The 17,216-nt window shown below is 38.3% G+C and overlaps 1 protein-coding gene and 1 non-coding gene across 4 annotated transcripts in view; both read right to left on the bottom strand.

Moving 5' to 3' along the window:
* Positions 1-17,216, bottom strand: part of LRFN5 (leucine rich repeat and fibronectin type III domain containing 5) — a 297,089-nt gene that overhangs the window by 172,772 nt on the left and 107,101 nt on the right. The gene's annotated exons all lie outside the window — the stretch shown is intronic.
* Positions 751-855, bottom strand: LOC118661406. Its single transcript, XR_004969331.1, has one exon. It is a non-coding gene; the product is annotated as a U6 spliceosomal RNA (small nuclear RNA).

Below are 17,216 nucleotides of genomic sequence, written 5' to 3'. Positions count from 1 at the left end.
AGGCCAGGCCGAGGAAGTCTAATCTATATATATAAAAACCTAAGTGACTATTCGACCATTCAGTCAGTAGATATGACACACACTGACTATCAGGGGGCAGACGTTCAAAGCACAAGCATGGACACATGGAAGAGACTGATGAATCCCAGAGAGAAGTGGGGAGGAAGGAAGGAGGGAAGAGTTTAATCAAAAATCTTATATGCATACTAGAAGCCTGGTGCATGGATTTGTGCACCGGTGAAGTCTCTCAATCTCAGGGATTGGGTCAAAACCAGCAGCCCAATATTCCCCAAGGGGTCCCGGATTGCGGAAGGGCACAGACCAGGCTGAGGGACCCCACCAAGGCACAAATCTGTGCACCGGGCCTCTAGTTAGAGTTATAAAATATGTAAAATGTCAATCTCAGGATTTGACACATAATGGACACTTTAGGAAGGCTAATGAAACCCTTAGCATTACTCTGACTACAAGTAATGGGAAGTCCAACTTAACATGGCTTAAAAAAATAAGAAAAATTATCAGTTGACAGAAGAGGAATCTGTGGTGAGGAGGGGCTTCAGCAGAACCAGAGGCTCAGAGGTGTTATCACAGACTCAGATTCCTAACTCTCCTCAAGTGCACAGTGTTAGGTTCACTCTAAAGCTTGTCCCCCTCACCATGTACATGCCACTGAGATTAAAGTTACATGTTTGGGGGTTCACATCTAGTCAGAGAAAGAAAATACGGCTGTAAGAGTTCTTTCTCATTTTTTTTAATATGGAACATTCACAATTTGTGTGTCATCCTTGATCAGCGGCCATGCTAATCTTCTCTTTGTCATTCCCATTTTAGTATACATGCTGCCAAAGTGAGCACTATAGTTCTCTCTTAAATACAAAAATATTCTGTCCCAAATGTGCCCAGAAAATCTGTCCTCAACATGCATTGACTCATCTAAGCCTACTCTGAGCCATTCCAGTGGCTAAAATATATTTAGCTTAGGATAACCAAATAAAGAATAATGGAAAGTAGGTGTGGAGTGGGGAGGACAGGCACAGTGTCCAGAATTTCTAATTATCACCATCCCATTCTTCATCCTTCTTTATTTATAAACATGGGTATCTTAAAACACTAACTATAAGCTCAAGATACAGTATCAGAAAAGTGTAAGAAAATGCTCACTGATTTCTTGAGATTGTGTTTTTTCAGAGCAATAAATATAAAGTAAAAAAGGATATGGTTTAGGAAATAAATTAGATTTCCAACAATGTCTGAAAGAATGAGGGAGAATATAAACATTGGAAAGGTAATTTCATCAGAAGAAAGATTCCATTGAGAAGTATAACCTGAAGAAGAGAAATGAGAAAGAAAACAAAAGAGGAACATGGAAGAATTGTAAACTCTCTTGTTTATGAAGAACACAGTCTCCACCTGCAAATTAGGACCAAATGTGACATGATGTGAAGTCTTTTTGTTAAAGGAGGAGGTTAATAAAGACCAAAGAGGCAGGGCTGGAATTCTGATTCTTATGTTATAAACCTAATTTAAAACCCAAGATTAAGTCAATTAAACATTCCACATGGTTGGATCAGAATAGAATGTTCTAATGACTCAATTCAGAGGAAGGACATTACAAGAAAATATTTTAAATGTCAAAGCTCTGGTCTTAGAATTCCTCTTTGATTTTTAAGAAAACTATTTCAAAATGGTCATGAGGAGCCATTTATTTGGGCAAGCACTAGATTTAGAGATGTTTTCAATCTCACTTATTTTTCATTATTTTCCATTTTATTACATTCTTTAATATGAAATTTCCTTCATTTTGTGGATAAGCTACTTATGACTATAAGGATCATGAAAGTCTGTCTACCTCTATCCTCCTATATAATAAAAGTGCAATATGCAAATCAACTGAACAGTGGAACAACCAGTCACTATGACGTGCACTGACCACCAGAGGGCAGATGCTCAATGCAGGAGCTGCCCCCTGATGGTCAATGCACTTCCACAGGGGGAGCGCTGTTGAGCCTGAAGATGGGCTCATGGCTGGCAAGTGCAGTGGCGGTGGTAAGGAACAAGGCTGCAGGCGGGTGGTAAGGAGCAAGGGGTTCTGGGCTATTAGAACCCCAGACTACAAGAGGTTTGTCTGACTGCCGGCTTAGGCCCGACCCCCCCAGGAATCAGGCCTAAGCTGGCTGGTGGACATCTCCCAAGGGGTTCTGGACTGAGAAAAAGTACAGGCTGGGGTGAGGGACCGCCCCCTCCCCTACCCCAGTGAAGGAATCTCATGCACCAAGCCTCTAGTATAGTATATATTTCCCCATCAATATTTCATAAATTCCATTAATTGCCTATGTTTTGAAGTGTTTGAAGAATATAGGCAGATAATGAAGTGAAATGTTATGGAAAATCATGATAACGTTTATCATATTTTACCAAAAATATTAAAATACCACTGACCTTTGCATGTTACAAAATAACAAAAGTCTGTCCAATTAAATTCCTATTAGAGTAAAGCACCAACAATTCACTATGGCAACAAAAGACATTTCATCTTAAATGCTAACTAGAAATGGAATAGTTTAAAAATATTAAAGACTATTATTTAAGCAACCATTTTTGTATGATAATTACGTGTCAAGTATGTTCTTAGCTTTGCAGGTAAACAAACTGATAGGTAAAGCTGATGATTCAACGTAAATTCTCAATGAGAAGCATGACCAAATATGTGGACCACTAAAGACAAAGAGAAATAAGCACCTATGTACATACTATCTATAATAATGATAATCATGACTCTTAAGGCCCAATTCCATCCCATTCATTATCCCATCCACAGAGTAGCCATGTTCTTGAATCTTGTTTTCCATTCCTATTGGATCTTTAATTGTGCATGTTTATGCATTTAATTATAGTTCATGTTCAGTGCTACATAGTATTCCTGTGTATATACTTCAATTTATGTATTTATTGTTCTGTCAGCGGCCATATATATTAATTCTGATATTTCACTATTGCAAGAAATTAGCCATTAATACTTATGTCTTCTCATTCACATTAAAAAGAGCTTCTCAGCAATTCTATTCCTACAGCTGAAAGTATTAGGCTATAAAGTGTGGACATTTCATATTTAAAAGGGAAAAAAGAGTAATGACAAATTGTTTCACAAAGAGATTATACCACTTTACCTCTTACCAGCAGGCAAAATTACAAATTTTGTTCTATGAACTCTAATAAGTTGATTTATGTCTTCTTTGGGCATTGTCAATTCAACAGATTAAAAACAATGTTATTGTTTCTTTTTAATTTGAATTTTCCTGAATACCAGTAATATTGAATGTATTTTGATAGGTTTATTAACCATTCTTATCTTCTCTAGTAGAAAATATTTATTTGTGCCTTCTGCTCATTTTACAGGGTAATTATGGAGATTTTAAGTTGTGTTTAGAAGATTTTTCACATATCCTTCATACTAACCCTTTGTCAGTTATATGTGTTACATATACCTTCAAGTTTGCATTAGTGAAGACAAGTTTATAATTTATCTTTGTACTTTATGGGATGTTTAGGTTGAAACAATCTTAATTTGCAGGAGCCAAATTTCTCAATAACTTTCTACATGCTTGCACATTTTCTCTTTTTGTTTATTGTTTGGTTCTATATTAATTGCTTAAATCTTTGTCATTATATCATAAAGATCAATTATTTCCTTCAAACATATGAAAATATTTGTTTTTTGCACACAAATTTTTACTCCAACTGGAACTGCTTTGAGATTACTATAGTCAAAAATTTCAAATAGTTTCACAGAAGGATAATCAAGTGTTCCCAAAGCATTATTAATAACCCATCCTCTCCCCCATGGATCTGCAAATACAGCTCTATCTATATAGTTCTTATATTTATGTGGATTTGTTTGTAGATCTCTATTTTCTTTCTTTGGACTCTTTCTTGACAATCTCAGTGACAAGGCCATATTGTCTTAATTGCTAATGTTATATGACAGTTGTTATTTGATTTAGTCAAGATCTTAAATTGTTCATTTTTAAAATATGTCTTGGCTCTTCATCCTTTTGGTTCTATATCAATTTAATAAATGTCAGGTTTCACAGAAAAACATAATTTTATTTAGAATGACATTTAATTTACAGATCAATTTTATAAGAAGGTATCTAGAATAAAACTATTACAAAACATTTTTCTTGGAGAAAATTATAAACCTTGGATAAATTTTTAATCCCTTCTTGAAAGACATTAGATGATATAAAAAGGAGAAATATCCCTGGCTGATAGATACTAAGACTGCTTTGACAAATATTCTCTCAAGCTATCCTTCATGTTTCTCATAATATCCTGCATAATCCCCATATTTGGTTCCATGGTCTACTGTGTAGTTTCATTAGTTATTCCTTAATTTTACCAATTCTTTATTTTATTATCTCTAATTGATGTTAACTGGATGATACATTTTAACATTATTTTTCATTTTTTGAAGTTTCATTTGGTTATTTTCTTAATTTGTTTGGCCATCTTTCATAGTCTCCTCTCCCTAAAACTTATTTTGAATCACACACACACACACACACTGACATATACTAACAGATACATACAAACACACACAGAGATACATACACATACACACTCACACACATACTGGCTTTCCATTCTGAAATCTTTCTAAAACCTGAAAACACTGGAAGTCTGACTTTGTTTCCATACTTCAGCTGGGTCTTATTGTCTCAGTATAGTGCCTTTTCCCTTATATTTTCTAATGCTCTGAGTCTTTATTAATAAAAACTTATTTGAATCCTTTATTTAAGGAGAGTTTCTTTAGAGAGAAGCTATGATTGCTTCTGCCAACTGTCTGTAAGCATTAAAAATCAGAAATAAATTTAAAAACAGTTTACACCTTACAATTGCTTGGAACCAAAACTACGATCACATTTAGGTCACAAATCTAATCCATATATCAGTTTGAGGTTTTGAATTCTCAGCAGACTACCTGTCTACTTTAATATTTCCCATAGCCCTGGTGCTAAATTTGAAGCAGAAAAATCTGCTTATTTTCCTGTCTGTGCGGAGCCCTTTCTTCTCTCATTGACTGAACATGTCACGCTCCGAGACATTGGCTTTAAAGAGGCATCCCCCGCGAGTCACCCAGCTTTGCATGTGTGGTGGCTTTGTCGCCTTTCTCCTATAATTATGCACTCATCCGAAAAATGGAACCTCAAAATCATGCCAAAAGCAAATAACGAGTTTATAAAGTGCTTATCTCTCTCTATGTTGCTATTTTCAGTTTTTGTTTTTGCTTCAGTTAATATGCATTATTTTCCTGTGAGGTGTGTGTGTGTACATGTGTATGTGTATGAGAGATATTTAGGACTTTTTGTTTAAATTAAAATATTTGTTCAGGATATCTGGTCTTTCTTTCTGACATAGAAAAACTCATCATCAAAATTTAAATATATATTTCCAAATTGTTAATTTTTAGTGATTTTCATAATGAAGAGTCATTGAATTATATATCATTAGATAAATGTAAAAGTCAAATAAAAGTGAGCTTTATGTTATACTTGTTTATTGATAGTTATAACGAAGTGAACTACTGTTACTTTCATAAAACAGGGTCTTGTGTTGTTATTCTAAGCCCATTTACACTAAAGGGAAACTCTCTACTGAGTACATATTTGACAAAATATAAGCACATTAGTTATTTCAAAAAAGATTCCAAAAATTTATACTAAACTAGAGGCCCAGTGCACGAAATTTGTGCACTGGGGCTGGGGGTGGGGTGGAGCGGTCCCTCAGCCCAGCCTGCCCCTCTCACAGTCCTGGAGCCCTCAGGGGATGTCCTACTGATGGCTTAGGCCTGCTCCCCATGGGGAGCCAGCGGGCCTAAGCCACAGTATGGCCTCCCTTTGTGGGAGGCAACCAGGCTGATCAGGGTAAGATGCCACCCCCATCACCCCCGCTGCTGCTGCCACTGCTGGCCACCACACCTGCCATGGTGTTTTCATCAACACGGACTCCAGTCCCTTCACCACAAAAAAATGACAACTTTTTTTAGGCATTTTCAAGATGTGTCTTTCATAGGATATGACATTTCTTTCTTTCTTTTTTTTTATCCTCACATGAGGATATTTTCCCATTGATTTTTAGAGAGCATGGGAGAGGGAAAGACAGAGAGAAACATCAATGTGAGAGGCACACTTTGATAAGTTGTCTTCTGCATGAGCCCTGACCTGGGCCCCGGCCAGGGAGGAGCCTGAAACCTAGGTATATGCCCTTGGTCAGAATCAACCCGGCCCCCCTGCGGGTTTGTGTCTCCGCTCTGGCCCCAGCAGCCCAGCACCACAGCCACGAGGATGGGGCTGGAGGCCGGCCACCCTGCGTGTTGTACTCTCTGGCTCCAGGGCCGGGTGCGGGCCGCCCTGTCTGTTGTTCTCTTAGGCTCTGGGCCCGCGCCAGGCACCTCCTCCTGAGCTGGTCGTGACCTTTAGGACATCCTGGCCTAATTTGCATATTATCTCTCTCTCTCTCTCTATTTCTAAGACTTGCTCTGATATAATATTCATAATCCATGATTCAGGAATATGCCATTAATGAATTGCATTAATTTGAGGCTCTTTCAGAAAGTTTCCAAAGTAAAGTTCTTGATTAGTATCTACAATTATTTCATACATTAATGTTGACACTAATGTCCTATATTGATACTTTAATGTAGTTTCAAATTGGAGCACAGAGATTACTCATCTAATGTATTTATATCATTGCTTTAAAAATGTCTTGCCAAAACAACAACTATGTATTCTATTATGATATTTGAGTTTAGAATGGATAATAACTTATATGTAAAATTTCAGTTAATCATCTCAGAGGGAGAAATTAGAACTCAGATCCTGGCATTCAATATTATGGTTTATTCATTTTGCCTCACTTTTTAAAATATTTACATATTTGTATTGATTTCAGAGAGGAAGGAGAGGAAGAGAAAGCTAGAAACATCAATGATGAGAGATAATCATTGATCAGCTGCCTCCTGCAAGCCCCCAACAGGGGATCGAACCCACAAATCGAGCATGTGCCCTAACAGGAATTGAAGTATGACTTCCTGGTTCATAGGTCTATGCTCAACCACTGAGCAATACCAGCTGGGCTCACTTTTTGGTTTTTTTTTGTTATTGTTTGTTTCTTCAGGTATGCTTACAGGTAGTGATAAAGTCACTTATTAGGTTAGAATACGTTACATGTTCATTTATATCTTTAGATTGGGATAAATTTTACATTTTTATATGTAGGCAAAATTTAGACAAATTTGCTTAATATTTCTAACTTAAAGCTAAAATGTTTTTCTTCTCCTTTAAGTTTCCAATTTTGAATTTTGTGGATATATATTTCTAACATGATAATTAAATTCCAAACAAGTATACAGTAAAGAAAGATGGATAGCCAATAGTGACATTTTTCACATACAAAAAGAAATTCAATACCATAGTTAATGCTACAAAATGACTGGTAGGTGATATCTTTAATAAGCATAAAACACTTCTTTTACACATTTAAGAAAACTATGTAAAGGAAAATATAAGAAGTAGAATTCAGAAACAGCAAATTCAATATGTGAATTATTTTCCTATCAGTACATATATAAACCATGTAAAGAATAAAAAGTGATCTCAAGTTCTAGTTCTCAGAAACCCAGTGGGATTCCAGGTCTGGGTCTAAAAATATACTTGAGGAATCTGGATCATCTAATTTTACCGGTTAGAAAGAAAAACTACTGAGTTCTAATCAAAAGGATTTCAGAAGTACAGTAACTGAAGGAGCTTTAGTAGCCAAGCTTGGGGTAACAAACATAGTGGTACTCAATAAGCTATCAATTCAACCAATAAAAATCATATTGACCAAAACCGGTTTGGCTCAGTGGATAGAGCGTCGGCCTACAGACTGAAAGGTCCCAGGTTCGATTCCGGTCAAGGGCATGTACCTGGGTTGCGGGCACATCCCCAGTGGGGGATGTGCAGGAGGCAGCTGATCGATGTTTCTTTCTCATCGATGTTTCTGACTCTCTATCTCTCTCCCTTCCTCTCTGTGAAAAATCAATAAAATATATTTAAAAAATCATATTGATTTAGGTTCTGAGCTTGCCAGTAAATTGAAATATTTTGAAATGTCTAAATAAATGAAAAGATTCAAGCATCTATTCTGCTTTTCCTCTACAGGAACTACAGGGGTGGGCAAAAGCAGGTTTACAGTTGCAGATACACAAAACAGAGTTTATCCTCATATTATTATTTATTAATTACTGCATTATTTATTTGTATTGCAATTGTACACCTAATTGTGCCCACTCCTATGTAACTAAATGTAACTAAATGTAACCAAGTAAGTATACTTGGACTAACTATGTAACTAAATGTAACACATGTAAATGTATACTTACTCTAGAGAGTAAGTTTTACTTTGTAGAAGATTTTCACCTAATCCATATATATAAGCCTAAGTGACCAAACGACTGAACAACCAGTCGACTGGTCACTATGACATGAACTGACCATGATGGGCATATGCTCAATGCAGGAGCTGCTCCCTGGTGGTCAGTGAGCTCCTACAGCCAACCACCAGTGGCCACTCCGCCCGGGCAACCTCCCATGGCCCTGATTGGTTGCCAGGCCAAGGGACCTCATCCGTGCACAAATTCGTGCACCAGGCCTCTAGTAGGTAAATGGTAAACCTCAAATATCACCACTACGTAAACCTTAATGAGATAATGAATCTCAATGATGATCAACAAATCACTGACAGCGGTTCTCAACCTGTGGGTCACGACCCCTGAAAATACATCCTGCATATCAGATATTTACATTACAATTCAAAACAGCAGAAAAATTACAGTTATGAGGTGGCAACGAAAATAATTTTATGTTTGGGGGTCACCACAACATGAGGAACTGTATTAAAGGGTAGCGGCCTTAAGAAAGTTGAGAACCACTGGAATAGAAGATCTTGGTTAGAAAACACCAAACATAAAAGAACTTTATAAAGCAAATATGGAAATTTGAATACTAATTGGATTTTTATTATATAAAGAAACTAATGCTATTTTTAGGAGTGATAATAGTAATTGATTTATTAAAAGTTTATTAAAACTTTTAACAAAACAAACATTTATGGATCAAAAAATTGATGTTGAGGTTTGTTTTTAAATAAGTGAGATAGTAGAAAGAGATTAGGCAAATGAATGAAATAAAATTAGCCATTTTGGTGATAATTAATAATAGTGGGTAATGTCTGCTTAGGGCAGCGGTTCTCAATCTGTGGGTCACCAACATGTAGGTCACGAGCCCTTTGGGGGTCAATCAACCCTTTCACAGGGGTTGCCTAAGACCATTGGAAAATACATATATAATTACATATTGTTTTTGTGATTAATCACTATGCTTTAATTATGTTCAATTTGTAACAATGAAAATACATCCTGCATATCTGATATTTACATTATGATTCATAACAGTAGCAAAATTACAGTTATGAAGTAGCAACGAAAATAATTTTATGGTTGGGGGTCACCACAACATGAGGAACTGTATTAAAGGGTCGCGGCATTAGGAAGGTTGAGAACCACTGGCTTATGGGTTTATTATATTGTTACTTCTACTTTGTAAACTGTTTATTTGAAGTTTCCTGTAATAAAGATAACATTATTTAAAACATAATTCAATATGATCCCTATTAGGGTTCTTTATCCCTGAAATGACAACTTTATTAAAAATGAAAAACAAGTACAAATATGTCAAAATGAATTTCGTGCACTAGGGTGGGGAGCCCAGCCTGCACCCTCTCTAATCTGGGACATCCCTCTCACAATCCAGGACTGCTGGCTCACAACCGCTCACCTGCCTGCCAGCCTGATCACCCCCTAACCAGTACCCTGCCAGCCTAATCACCCCTAAGCACTCTCCTGCCAGCCCGATCACCTTCAACTGCCCTCCCCTGCCAGCCTGGTTGCCCCTAACTGCCCTGCCCTGCCCTGCTGGCCTGGTCACCCCCAACTACCCTCCCCTGCCAGCCATCTTGTGGCCACATGGGGTGGCCATCTTTGACCACATGGGGGTGGCCATTTTGTGTGTTGGAGTGATGGTCAATTTGCATACTGGCCATGACTAATTAGCATATAAGGGCTAATTAGCACATCCCTCTCATATAGGATTGGTTTTGATAATTGGTTAACTCTATAATTTGTTTTAGTTTTTATATATTTTATATTATTTCTTGCTCAAATCAGTTAACCCATCTGATATTTAAATATCAGCAAGTGCTTCGTTTTTTAATACCTATATATTGGTTGAAGAGCCAACCAATTAGTCATTCAAGAGCCAGCAAACTCTTCTGAAAAAGGACAGACAGTTATATTTTTCATTTTGTGGCAATAAAATCTCTGTCACAACTACTCAACCCTTCTAAAATAGCACAAAAGCAGTCATAGATGACACGCAGATGGTCATCTAATCTAATAAAAGAGAAACATGCAAATTGACCATAACTTTTCTACTCTCCAAGCCACGCCCATCAGCCAATCAGAGCAACTATATGCAAATTAACCCAACCAAGATGGCGGCCGGCAGCCATGGAGCTGGAGCAAGCAGGAGCTTGGTTGCTCCGGCGATGGAGGAAGTAAAGCTTCCCGCTTGCGCTGGCTGGCTGTGGCTTCCGCTCAAGGCAAGAAAGTTTCAATTATAGAAGATAAATAAATCCCAGATACCTGCTTCCAGCCAGCCTCCACTGGGAGCTTGCGTGGCTGGGGGGGGGGGGGTGGCCAGCCTGCAAACAGCCATCAGCCCCTCACCCAGGATGGCCAGGCACCCCAGGAGGGGCCCCTGCCCTGAAGGGGCTGTGGCCAGTCTGCAAACAGCCATCAGCCCCTCACCAAGGCTGGCCAGGCACACCAGGGGGGACCCCCACCCTGAAGGGGCTGTGGGATGAGGGTACCCACTGAGCAGAGCTTGACCAGCCTGAAAACAGCCATCAGCCCCTCACCCAGGCTGGCCAGGCACCCAAGCGGGACCCCCCATTCTGATCCAGGACACACTTCAGGGCAAACCAGCCGGCCCCCACCCGTGCACCAGGCCTCTATCCTATATAGTAAAAGGGTAATATGCAAGCTGACCCTAACAGCAGAAAGACTGGGAATGACTGGTCACTATGACACACACTGACCACCAGGGGGCAGATGCTCAATGCAGGAGCTGCCCCCTGGTTGTCATTGTGCTCCCACATGGGGGAGCTCTGCTCAGCCACAAGCCCGGCTGATGGCTGCCAGCACAGCAGTGATGGCGGGAGCCTCTCCTGCCTCCTCAGCAGCACTAAGGATGTCTGACTGCAGCTAAGGCTTTGTCCCCACTGGCAAGTAAACATCCCCCGAGGGCTCCCGGGCTGCCACAGGGATGTCTGACTGCCAGCATAGGCCTGTTCCCCTGGGAAGCAGGCCTAAACCAGCAGGTGGACATCCCCCGAGGGGTCCCAGACTGCAAGAGGGCACAGGCCGGGCTGAGGGACCCTCCCGAGTGCACAAATTTCTGTGCACCAGGCCTCTAGTGTTTCAATAAACGTGGTTTACAAAAACAAGGAGTAAGCTGGGTTTGGCCCATGCAGTTCAGTTTGCCAAAACTAAATATTATTACTGCACATCAGTAAATAGTGCTAACAAAAGAATAGGAAATAAATAAGTCCAGGAATTGATGTCACTATGTGTAAAAATAGAATGGCTAGGATGGTATTTTAATTCAGTAAGAAAGAGATGACAAATGTCATCATTTAAAACAATAATGGTAACACATCTAATATCCATCAAGAGAAAACATAATTAGACCCATAACCTATTATTTACAAAAGTATGTACAGATTGGTTGAAATTTAAATATGCAGGAAAAAGCAATAATAAACTTAGAAAACCTTCATATAATCATGTGCATTCAATAATCTGGGGAGAGTTTCTACTCAACACAGAAAGCTTAGAGAAAAAGGACATCTTTGGCTATCTAAAAATTAAAACTTTTATGCAGTAAAATATTTCATAAACAAAGTTAATAGACACATGATATACTTGGACTAATATTTGCGAGGTAGCAGGAAGTACATACAATTTAATCAAGAAGACAATCCAATGGAAATATAGGAAAGGATATGGATGGCGGTGAGTGCTGTGGTGTCCTAACATATAGTCTTGCCTTCTTTGTTAGTAACATATACCTGCTTTTAAGCCAGCCATTCTGCCAAAAATTTAAAATACCACATTTAACAAATTCTACTGTTGCTATGTGCAGCAGTATCTATCTACTAGCCAGTGTCATATAGCAGGAAATAACAAATATGTGCATTTGAGGATGATTTATTTTAAAGAGAGGGAACAGTTAACTCCTTTTCTTCCTGCTTCCAAGTGCCTGGAAATTAATGCGTGAAATTCAAGCCTGTGCTAGTGCCCTGAGTAGAATACACAAGCATGGCAGAGCACACAGTGGTCCCAGAACCCAGGTTACAGCAGAAAGCCACTAATACTTGCACTGCCTACTGCTATATCTCTTTTATAACAAATAGAATCAACCTTCTATATGGTTAGATGTACTATTGTTTTGAATGTTTTATTTAATGCAGCTGAATATAGCTCTAATCAACAATAAGAAAACAATTCACGTAAAACAAAATGAACAGCCAATAAATACATGAAAAGATGCTCAAACTCAAAATAACAGTGAGATTTTAGATTATATGAATCAGATTGATAAAATTTTGAGCAATTGATAACAGCAGTTGACTTAGATATGAGGGGATACTCACACATTGCCAGAGGATTGTGAATTTTGATAGCCTTTTTAGAAACCAAATAGATAACATTAACAGAAACTTTGACCCAAAAAGTTCTTCCTGGGAAACTATCCCATTGGAAAAAAAAATTAATAATTTAAAGATTTAAGGGTAAAGTACAGGTTCTCTGTAAAAGTATGGTTGTAGTTGTAAAAATCAGTAGAAACAATGTAAATGATATTGATGAATATAAGGAATAAATTATTACCAGAGTTATTGTGAAAGAATTTAAGAAATATATTGGAGGTACACTAGTTGACATGACAAGAATCCTATAAGGTATGTTTAAATAATGAATTATAGACCATAGCTCAGGCTTATAAGTTAATAGTGATAACATATATGTATTTAATTTACAGAGTTTTGGTATGTTTGATAGATATAAAAACATTTTTTGGAGAACACAGAAAAAAAGATACATGTATAGACTATATAAATATAATTTATTATAAATATGTAAACCCTACATATAAGCATATATGTGATATACTAGAGGCCTGGTGCATGAATTCATGCACCAGTGGGGTCCCTTGGCCTGACCTGCAGGATTGGGCCAAAACCGGCTCTCTGACATCCCCCGAGGGGTCCAGGATTGCAAGAGGGCACAGGCCAGGCCAAGGGACCCTACTGGTGCAAGATCAGGGCCAAGGAGAGATGCGGGAGGTTGGCCAGCTGAGGAGGGACCGTGGGCGGGCTCCAGGGCATGTCTGGCCTGTATCACTCATCCCCGATCTGCCAGACCCCAGCAGCATGCTAAACTACTGGTCGGAGCATCTGCCCCCTGGTGGTCAGTGCACATCATAGCGAGTGGTTGAGGGGCCTTAGCATATCATTAGCATATCACACTTTGATTGGTTGAATGGTCAACCAGTAAACCAGACACTTAGCATATTAGGTTTTTATGATATAGGATGAGCACAATGAGACATTAAATTATTGCAGTCTAATGTGAAGTAGAACTAAGAAAAGAAGAAAAAAATGTATTACACTACTCAGAAAAGGATCTATACAATGGCTTATATAATACTATCATTGTGATGTCTGTGTGTGTGAAAAAAATGAGGAAGAAATAATTACCAAAACAGTAATAGCTATTTCAGAATGATCACTAAAGATATTTTTTGATGCAAAATAATATGTATTATTTTTTATGTGAGGTCTTAAACCTCAAATTGTTTTAGTTTCATTCCTAAACTATTACAAGATTACCTTAGTGCCCTAGACAGTTTGGCTCAGTTTTAAGAGCATTGGCCCTTGGACTGAAGGGTTTTGGGTTTGATTCCGGTCAAGGTTAAGGGCACATACTTTGGTTGCAGGCTCAATCCTGGAATGCCCCCAACCCCCACCCATCCGAGCGCACATGCAAGAGACAACCAATGGATGTGTCTCTCTCAAATTGATGTGTCTCTCTGTGTCTCTCCACCTCCTTTCCACTCTCTCTAAAAGTTAATGGAAAAAATATCCTCTGTGGAGGATACATTTTCACAACCACAACAAAAGTTATCTTAGTAAGCCCTGGCTGGTTTGGCTCAGTGGACAGAGCATCGGCCTGCAAACTGAGGGTCCCCAGGTTTGATTCTGGCCAAGGGTACATGTCCAGGTTGTGGGCTTGATCCTCAATAGGGGGCATGCAGGAAGCAGCCGATCAATGATTCTCTCTCATCATTGATGTTTCTATCTCTCTCGCCCTTCCTCTCTGAAATCAATAAAAATATTAGAGAGAAAAAATTACTTTGGTAACATCAAGAATTTTCACAATCAAGAATTAGATACTTTGAGAACTGGAAGTTATGGTGGCATCAATATTTATGTGACATCAATATATCTGCAGTCTCCAAAAAGCAATTGAAGCCATAGCTGCTGCTTAGTGTGGTGTGTTATACTGTTTTGTCCTCTGGATATTTATTTATTTATTTTCACATTTTATTTGAAGAGGTTTTGAGGTTCATTTGCAATTATATTAGTTAATTTATAAGAAAAATGGCTACTTTCTCCTTTCAAAAAAGATATATTTTTCAAATGTATAATTTTAGTACTTTAAAATGCTTCTAGAAACAAACAAGTGAACTAGTCAAACCACATAATAACTTATCCTTATAATTAATGGATGATGCATACAGCTGACTGCCCTGCATATATCACTTCAACAAAGTATATCTCACATCTAGCCTTCATTCTTTGAGAGCACTTGAGACATAAGCAGATAGGAGCCAGAAACCTAATTACTTACAATAAGCTTATATCTCTGGACATGTATCATATAGTTCAGCTAATATAATATGTATCTTCTTTATTTCTCCTCCCAAAATAATTTTAGAAGAATATTTATCCCCAGATGTGTACATAGTCAAAGGACTAATAGGAAAGTTCATGATCCCTCACAAAATTAAATTTGGTGGCTACCTGATTTAAAAATCAGCCAAGAAAGTGAGTTGTGCCTAGCTGGTTTGGTTTAGTGGATAGACCGTTGGCCTGCGGACTGAAGGGTTCCAGGTTCAATTCCAGTCAAGGGCACATGCCTGGGTTGTGGGCTTGATCCCCAGTAGGGGATGTGCAGGAGGCAGCCGATCAATGATTCTCTCTCATCATTGATGTTTCTGTCTCTCTCTCCCTCTCCCCTCCTCTCTGAAATCAATAAAAAATAAAGAAAGAAAGAAAAGAGAAAGTGAGTTGTTAGAAGAAAATTTATCTTACATATTGACATTTTGCAAACCTAGGAAACAAGCTTACAAATTAATAATTCCTTTTTAAAAAAGTAAAAATGATAAGAAACACCCCTAGAAACTGATAAAATAAATAACAATAGATTTTGGACAATAGGATAAGGAAAATTATCTCAAATATAACAAGTCTAGGAAGTTGAAGTGAAATTCTCATTGGAGCTAGGTACAAGCAACACGGTGTCAGATATAAAGTACTGAGGAGATGAAACAATGGGTACAGCATTAAGGGGGAAGAGGGAAATCATGTGGCTACTCTGAAAATTTTAAATAATTCCCAAATCTACAGCAGCGGCTGACATCTAAAGATGTCCTCCATATAAAGGGAATAAAAGAACACTCCATTAAATTCACAGAAATACAAGCCAGTGGGCACTTGGAAAGATCTATTTTGTCCACTGTTGTCTCACAGACTTTATTTTAATTTATTGTTTTTTATTCTCTCCTTATGGAGATAGATCTCCTTGAATCTAGAATCTCGATGGTCATATTCTCCTGGTAGAAAATTTTAGGGTAAATAATGGAGCTAACTAGATTGGAATGATAAGCAAATCAGACACAATTATTTTTTAAGAACCTTGCCATCCTTATGTTGTCTTTCACACTGGAATTATGAGCATTACATCCTATTAAAAGATACATTTCCCCCAAAAAAAGTCTTACTAAAAACATAAAAAGATAAATGATTTCCCCCAATAATACTGGTACAATACAGAATTTAGGAAACAATCCAACTTTAAAATAAGATAGTCCCCATGACAGCTAGCACCAGGTAGGTGGCAATACTTTGCAGGCTTGAGCAAGATTCTCCACAGGCTGCATACATTCTCAATCAGTGAGCATATATGAGTTTTTAATATATGGTTGTTTTTCTCTAGTAGCTAGGATTCACAGGTGCAGGAATCTGGGTGTGGTAATGGCAGCGGCACTACTCACTGTTAACCCTCTTATTAAGGAGGGGTATGTTTTTGGCAATGTTTTCATTCCTGTCCCCATGAATATATGCTGTGATGGCCTAGAGACCTTAGTTCCAGAGAGGAATGTTTCCACCAGGACACACAACAGATTGCCACCTGGCCATTTTTGGCTCCTCTTGCCTCTGATTCAGTAAGCAAGAAAGTTACAGAGTTGGCTGGGTGTTTAATCCTGAATACCAAGGTGAACTGCAATACTCCTCCACAATGAAGGTAAGGAAGAGTATGTCTGGGATACAGAAGATCCCTTAGAGCAGTGGTTCTCAACCTTCCTAATGCCGCGACCCTTTAATACAGTTCCTTATGTTGTGGTGACCCCCAACCATAAAATTATTTTCGTTGCTACTTCATAACTGTAATTTTGCTACTGTTATGAATTGTAATGTAAATATCTGATATGCAGGATGCATTCTCATTGTTACAAATTGAACATAATTAAAGCATAGTGATTAATCACAAAAACAATATGTAATTATATATGTGTTTTCTGATGGTCTTAGGCGACCCCTGTGAAAGGGTCATTCGACCCCCAAAGGGGTCGGGACCCACAGGTTGAGAACCGCTGCCTTAGAGTATCTCTTAGTATTACCATGACCTGTGATTAATGCCAATGAAAAACTACAACAACCCAATCCAGGCAGAATTACTAATTGCCCAGACCCTTCAAGAAGGAATCACCCAA

This window comes from Myotis myotis, unplaced genomic scaffold, assembly GCF_014108235.1.
Source record: "Myotis myotis isolate mMyoMyo1 unplaced genomic scaffold, mMyoMyo1.p scaffold_m19_p_1, whole genome shotgun sequence".
Classification (NCBI taxonomy): Eukaryota; Metazoa; Chordata; class Mammalia; order Chiroptera; family Vespertilionidae; genus Myotis; species Myotis myotis.
This window is presented reverse-complemented; position numbering and strand designations above follow the sequence as displayed.